This window comes from Magnolia sinica, chromosome 13 (assembly GCF_029962835.1).
Source record: "Magnolia sinica isolate HGM2019 chromosome 13, MsV1, whole genome shotgun sequence".
Taxonomy (NCBI): domain Eukaryota; kingdom Viridiplantae; phylum Streptophyta; class Magnoliopsida; order Magnoliales; family Magnoliaceae; genus Magnolia; species Magnolia sinica.
Genome location: NC_080585.1, coordinates 28,789,236 through 28,797,343, shown reverse-complemented (window position 1 = coordinate 28,797,343; position 8,108 = coordinate 28,789,236). Strand labels below are relative to the sequence as shown.

Sequence of the window (8,108 nt, the reverse complement as noted above, 5' to 3'; positions counted from 1 at the left end):
TCAATGGACGTTCAAAACCACCCATTCTTAACTGAAATTTCGTCCTGAATCTAATGGACAGGGTAAATTTTCTCGAAAATACCTCTGTGAGGCCCACCGATCACGTCAGCGCCGAACGTGCGAAAGGCTACACACGTCCGCGAAATCTGACGTTCTAGGCAGTTGTGGCTCACCATCTTTGATCATATGACAGATCTGAACCATCCATCGTGTAGACCAGCCAAAATACTTCCAAGAGACGTTGATTTTACAGAAATAATGCAAGGAACGCGAGAGTTATGAAGCCCCGAACTTGGCTGCGAAAAGGCTTTCGCTGCGCGTGCGATAGCTTCCCAAATCCGATTTCCACCACTCCAAAAGCTATAAAAAAAGTTCCAAATGTGGAGAAGAGGGGATGCTTGAATAGGGGACGTCAGTTAGAGAGAGAGAAGCGGAGAGAGAAGTGTTTGGAATTTTTATGTATTTTTTCTTTATTTTTCTTCTTTTTCCTATGATTATGTTAGGCTAAATCCCTTAGCTAGGGCTAAGTGGTGAAGCTTGTGGCGTGATGGGAGCTTCTACAGGTTTGATTTGAACTGAACTGATTGACTTTATTTTGATTTAAGAAATTCTTTTAGTCATTAATGGTTTGTTGTGATTTAAATTACAGTAGATCTATGATGGCTTGAATAATTCCTTTCCTTTTATTTTGATGTTTGGAAACCCTATTGTTCGCCATCGTCTCCTAGACATGGTTGGATGATGGAATCCTTCCTAACACTCATACATCTTTTAGTTGGTTATGGATTGGTCTAAGTTCTGTTGTGTACCTTGTCTCTTAGGCATGGATTTGTGATGGAATCATACCTAATTCTTATACCTTTCATCTCTTGAAAACTATATCAAGTAAGTTCAGTATAATATCCATGAAGCAGGCATAAGATCTCCCTATTCTCTACAAGTGGATCCTCTGAATCCCTAGTTCCCTTTCTCTGAATTCTTTAAGTTTAGATTAATATTTCACCATTATTCCTCAAATCACAATTGGTTTAGATTTCATCTTGGCCTAGTTCTAGATCTGGTTATTTTCAAATAACGTACAGGTTTCAGTCCCTGTGGATTCGACCTCGGTCTTACCGAGTTTATTACTACATCACAACCCTGCACTTGGGGTGTGAACACTAAGTTGTTACCCTGCCTCACCTAATCCATGTCCATGTCACAAGTGCAGCAATGACATGGGCCATGGTACCTCCCATGCATCCAATGGCACTGGATCTGGTCCCTTTCTGGTTACTTGAGTGTAAATTTCACACAATTTTGCTTTGTGCACTACATCTTGACTCATGTGTTTATTGTCTCATTTAAATTTTCTGTTATCTGCACAGTTTTTCAACCGTAATGGGTCCGAATGGAAGTGGTAAAAGCAATGTGATAGATGCAATGCTCTTTGTATTTGGGAAAAAAGCTAGGCAAGTAAGCCCCATTTATATGTAGGAATCTAATCAGGGTCGACATTGTTGGTTTATCTAGTGCTCAGAAACCTGTCGAATGGACTGGTTTGACAAGTTTTAGAATCTGATAAGACTTCACATTGTTAACTTGGTTTGAGTCAAGGAGGTAACTTGATATTTTACTTTGAGACAGGTCAGTCATCATCCAATGATTGTTGCATGCCACTGTGAAGGTAGAGGATGGAAATTCTGGGGAGACAGTAATCTGAAAAGCAAATTTTGGGGTCGTTCAATCCAGCTTGATCCTGCTGGTCTTCTAACTCTCGAGTTTGATGATGGTGAAGTTTTTCAGTGGAGCAAGGTATGAAAATCATGAATGAAAATAGTAACATTTGTTTCCTCATAGGATTTAAGTTGAAATGTGTATTTCTTTTTTATTTTTTCCTTTAGGTCACAACTTCAATTTACAACCTTATTCGGGGAAAGCCCTACTATGATCACTATAGTACCATGCGAATAGAAGGAAATTCTGAATATTTGTGTAAGCTAAAATTCAAGGAGCAATCGATCATAGACTGAAATCCTCACTGTTGAGGGTCAAATATTGCATATTAGACCCCAATTATTGCCTGAATTTACAAGCATGATACCATTTAATGACCCGCTTTAATCGTATTTGTGATCTAGAGTATATTTACGAGCATGGACTGGAAAGGATGCTAAAAGCATGGATTTAATGCTCAGGCATCACCAAGGCATTGGACGGGGCCCCATGGGACCAAGATCGAGGATTTACACGTCAGAGATCAAAGAAATTCCAGCCACTCACTTAAACAGGCCTAAAAGATGTCCAGAATGCAAGATCATAGGGTTCCCACCATTTGATCGGTTCGAAACTCCATACGTGGCCTGTGGACCATAAATTAACCATACACGTCAAATTTCAACCCTCAGATCCCAATAAAAGTGGCCCAACGGACAGATCAGCCACCAAAATAGTGATATGGGGCCCACCTGCTATCAGGATACACTTTAAATTTGGTCCCCACGGTTAAAATGAGATGGCAAAATGGATGGATAGAGCAGATGTCTCAAAAAGATCACAGTGGACCCCACATGTACACATGCGTGCACATATTACACTTACACCGCCACACACCGGATTTTCCAAAGTCGGTTAGCGCACGCTGACCGACTCAAATCTCCTTCCTGCACAAATACACCAGCGGACAGATAGAGTCCGTCTGGGCTTTGATTGTGGGCCCCACCCATCATGTATTTTGATAATCTGGACCATCCATTTGCTCAATAGGTGGGGCGTAACCCTCACGTAGATGTCCTTCTCTTCCCATTGTGCACACATGTGTAAAAAGCGATCAAACGCAGGATAGATGGTGGAAATATTTGATATGGTGGGCCGCACTAAAATCAAGAAAAAGTATACATTTCTAATTGATTTTTCACCATGAGTCGAATGAATGGAGTGGATTTACTGTTGGACATTGTTCATGGGCCCCACCGACTCTCATTCAAAAACGGAAACTTCCGTTTCTTCTGGCGTGAAACAGGGGCACCGGTTGATCCTTGTGGGCCACCATCTTAACTCAATGGTCCAATCCGGACCATCCATTAGAATCCCACGGTCCATCTGAGCAAGACCTAGGTGACAAAATTCCAAGAGATAGCGAGGATCGGATTTCAACATTTCAAATGCAAGATGGATGATAGATAAAAGATCTAGTGTGCCGAATCAACAGACGACCAAAAATATACATTTTCGACCAGAATCTCTACCCTCATCTAATGGACTGAGTGGATTTCTCCTTAGACTCCGATCATGGGCCCCACCAAGCATCAGTGCAAATCAAGTTTGGCAGCCTGCGCACGTCCATGGAAGCCGGACGATCCGGCATGATGGGCCGCCAAACAGGGGGCTAAGATGATGATCCAGGCTGTCCAAAAGGTGGAGAGGAGGATTTTTACCCTCCCTGTGTGGTCAGATCTCATGGACCGTAAGATCATTCATCTCTAATCCAAATCAAACGCAAGCCGTTTTCGTTGTTGCTGCGTAAAACAGAGACTGCACGTCCGGCTCTTTTACAAAGTGTATTGCGTAGAGAAGGTCAGTGATCGACCTAGCATCTCCTTGATGTTATTAAAAGGAGGAGAAGAGGAGGGACAAAAAAGAAAGGCTTGGGCTAGACGTGGATTCAATCTTCAGAGAAAGAGAAAGAGAGAGAATTTTTAGAATTTTTATTTTGTTCTTTTCCTTATGATTTTTGAGAGTTCTAGCCTAATTATGTTGGGCTAAAACTCTTAGCTAGGGCTAAGAGGTGAAGCTTGTAGTCTGATGAGAGAGACTTTGCTTGTGCCTCTTGTTGAGACTGACTGATGTTGATTTTAGTTCAATTAAAAGGAATACTTTTAGTTTTATGGTTTATTGTGACTGAAATTATAATAGATCTGTGATGGCTTTGAGTATTTCTTCCTCCTTTTGATGCTTATGACGTCAGGAAGCCCTGTTGTTCACCATCGTCTCATGGGCATGATCGGATGACGGTATCCTTCCCAACCTTCATGCATTGTTGATTGGTTGGTAATTAGTTTAATTCTGTTGTTTGCTTTATCTCTTGGGCATGGTTTGGTGATGGAATCCATTCTAATTCATATACCTTTCATCTCGTGAAAACTAGATCAAGTAAGTTCAGTTTAATTTCCATGATTCTTGATGCAGGCATAAGATCTCCCTGATCTCTACAAGTGGATCCTCTGAATCCCTAGTTTCCTTTCTCTGAATTCCTTAAGTTTTAGCTTAGTATTTTACTATTATTCCTCAAAAATCATTCGATTTAGATTTCATCTTAATCTAGTTCTATTTCTACCTAGTTTCAGATAACATACAGGTTTCAATCCCTTGGGATTCGACCTCGGTCTCACCGAGTTTATTACTACATCACAACCCTATACTTGGGGAGTGAACAAGTTTTTGGCGCCATTGCCGGGGATTGACGGTTACGATTCTTTGAAATTAATTAGCTTTAGAATTAGTTTGAGATTAGGATTTTACTAACTTTAGTTTTAGATTTTTATTTAATTTCTAGAACTAACTTGTTTTCCTGTTTTGTAGGATCCTGACATAAACTTCTAAATTGGTAATCCCTTTCTAATTCCTCTACTTTTTCTATTTTTAGAATTAGGGTTTGAGTTTTAGAAATTTTTTAATTCTAGTATTTTCCTATTTTTAGGAAATAGTTTATTTTTAGAAACATTCCTCTTTTGTTTTTAGAAACTAGGTTAGTTATTTCCCTTTTTAGAAATTCTTTCTAATTTTAGAAACTAACTCATCTTTCCTTTATTTTTACAAACTTTCTAATTATAGATCTTCGCTTTAGAAACTGACTTGTTTTGTTTTCTTTTGCAGGGTTTTTTTTTTTACTTAGGGCTTCCAATTTGGTAACTTCTTTCCAACCCTCTCTTTCTTTCTAGATTTTCTTTTCCTTTCTTAGGATTAGGTTTCAAATTTGATTAAGGGCTATGAGTGTTTCATGCCCAAGTGGGCCCATGACAACACTCGATGTCTCCTGACTGAAGGAGGATTGGTTGAGGGGTTAACTATCCATCGCAGGATTAGACACTACTCGAAATCCCCTGAGTTAATTGAAGTGATGGCTGAAAACCAACCTCTTCTACCCCAACCGAGGGTGGAAGACATTCAGGATGAGAATGAGGTGCATGAAGCACCCCCGCGTCGTACTTTACGAGATTATTTACAACCATCAGGGGTGAGTACGCCCTCATGCATGATTTTTCCTGAAAATGCAGGACATATGGACATCAAGCCAGGGGTTATCCAACTCCTTCCTAAGTTCCATGGGCTTGAATCTGAAGAACCATATCTACATTTGAAAGAGTTTGATGAGATTATAGCCACGTTATATTTTCAAAATGTGTCTGAGGACACGGTCAGGCTGAGACTCTTTCCTTTTTTCTTAAAAGAGAAGGCTAAGACGTGGTTACATTCACTGCGTCCTAGATCCATTGGCACATGGAATGATATGCAAAGGGAATTTATAAAGAAATTTTTTTCACATCATAAAATGATTACCCTTAGAAAAGCAATCATGAAGTTCACCCAAAAGGAGGATGAAACATTTTACCAATGTTGGGAAAGGTTCAAGGATTTGGTCAGTTCATGCCCACAATACGGCTTTGAAACGTGGCGCATCACAAATTTTTTTTACGATAGACTGACATCTTCCATGCACCAAATGGTCGAGACAATGTGTAATGGAGAATTCATTAATAAAAATGTTAATGAGGTATGGGATTACCTCGATAGTCTTGCTGAAAAAACACAATCATGAGACTATTACCCAAAGTCGAACACCACGTCTAGGCCGACTCAATTAAAGGAGAAAGGTGGATTATATCTCTTGAAAGATGAGGATGATCTCAAGTGTAAAGTGACTACGCTCATAAGGAAAGTTGAGGCCATGGAAGGAAAAAAGGATAAGGTTAATGAAAGTGTTTACGACATCTATGATTGTAACATTCATACAACTGAAAATTGTCCTACAATACCTGCCTTTCGAGAAGTGTTGAATGAACAATCCAATGCCGTAAATAATTATCAAAGACCTTTCAATGGACCAACCTCTAATACGTACAATCCTGGTTGGAAAAATCATCCAAACTTTAGTTGGACAAATGGACAAACTGCTACCCCTCAAAGTTTCTTCAATCAAAATCCAAATCAGGGGAAACCTCAAGAAGAACAGGTTCAAAATTCCATGCAAGAGCTGACCCATGCAATGCGAGACTTTATGCAAAAGATGGATTCACATATGACCGTTATAGAAAAGGGGATGCTTCCTGTATAACCGCTCCCCAATCCTAAACTGCAATACGAGATAAGTGATCCCAGCTCTTCAAATCAAATGGGGCACGCTAAATCCATTACCACTCTTAGGAGTGGGAAGATCATTGATAAAATCCTTCCGGTTAGGCCCGAAAAGCCTCAAGAACCAGAAGAGGACAACAATAATGGATCTAGTGAGGCCCCACAAAAATTAGAACCGGAACTTCTAGAAAATCCAGTTGCTCCATTTTCCTAACGGTTGGTCGCACTAAAATCTCTCTCTAACTCTCAGGATATCCTAGAGGTGTTGAAACAAGTAAAAGTCAACATTCCTCTACTTGATGTCGTAAAACAGATACTTTCATATGTCAAATTCCTGAAAGACTTATGCACGACCAAATGACAACAGAATATTCAAAAGAAGATATTCTTGACCGAGAAAGTGAGTGCCATCCTAAAGCAAGATGTGCCACAGAAATTCAAAGATCCTGGTAGCCCAACCATATCATGTGTAATCGGGGACCATCGAATCGATCATGCACTTCTTGACTTAGGAGCGAGCGTCAATCTGATTCCCTACTCGGTATACAAACAGTTAGGTTTGGGTGAATTAAAACCCACCCTTACCACACTACAACTTGCTGATCGCTCTGTTCATGTACCAAGAGGGATAATTGAGGATGTGTTAGTCGAAGTTGATAGATTTTACTACCCTGTAGATTTTATCATCCTGGACACCAAACCCATCAATAACATGAGTACTCAGATTCCCGTCATTCTTGGTCGCCCATTCCTTGCCACTTCAAACGCAATTATTAATTGCAGGAATGGTGTCATGACTATGTCCTTTGGGAATATGACATTGGAGTCAAATATCTTTTTCAATAACGGTAGAAACTTAGAGGATGATGACGATTTCCACGACATTAACATAATTGACTCTTTAGTGGAAGATACGACACCTCTGACCTTATCCTTTGACCCTCTAGAGACGTGCCTGGCCCACTCTCATGATTTTGATGATGACATGATTAGGGAGATGTGTGCCTTGCTTGATACTGCGCCGGTACTTGAAGTTAACCGGTGAAGGCCACAATTTGAAGAGTTGCCCCAAACTGATGTAGTGCCTCTACCGTCTAACCTCAAGCCACCGAAGCTTGACCTAAAACCTTTGCCCTCTGATTTAAAATATGTCTATTTAGGTCAAGATGAGACATACCCGGTAGTGATCTCTGCCCACCTGGAGAAAGAACAAGAGACTATGCTCATATCTACTCTCATTGAGCATAAGGGAGCCCTTGGATGGACGATAGCGGACCTCAAGGGGATCGACCCCTCAATTTGTACTCACCGCATATATCTTGAGGATAATACTAAGACCGCTCGACAATCACAACGTAGACTAAATCCAAACATGAGGGAAGTGGTTAAGGTCGAGGTTCTTAAACATTGGATGTGGATATCATATACCCCATATCCGATAGTCAATGGGTGAGTCCAACTCAGGTAGTTCCTAAGAAGTCCGGGATCACCATCGTAGCCAATGCCAATAATGAACTCGTGCCAACTAGAGTTACTACTGGTTGGAGAATGTGCATTGACTATAGGAAGCTGAATACCGTCACGAGGAAGGACCACTTTCCTTTGCCCTTTATTGATCAAATCTTGGAAAGGCTAGCTGGTCATTCCTATTACTGTTTCCTTAATGGGTATTCGGGCTACAATCAGATTGAAATCGCCCCTGAGGACAAGGAAAAGACCACATTTACATGTCTCTACGGCACCTTTGCGTACAGAAGGATGTCATTCGAATTATG

General features: G+C 40.5%; 1 non-coding gene across 1 annotated transcript; it reads right to left on the bottom strand.

Annotated features, from left to right (window-relative positions):
• Positions 1-5,536: 5,536 nt before the first annotated feature.
• Positions 5,537-5,643, bottom strand: LOC131224508 (small nucleolar RNA R71). Its single transcript, XR_009160986.1, has one exon. It is a non-coding gene; the product is annotated as a small nucleolar RNA R71 (small nucleolar RNA).
• Positions 5,644-8,108: the final 2,465 nt, after the last annotated feature.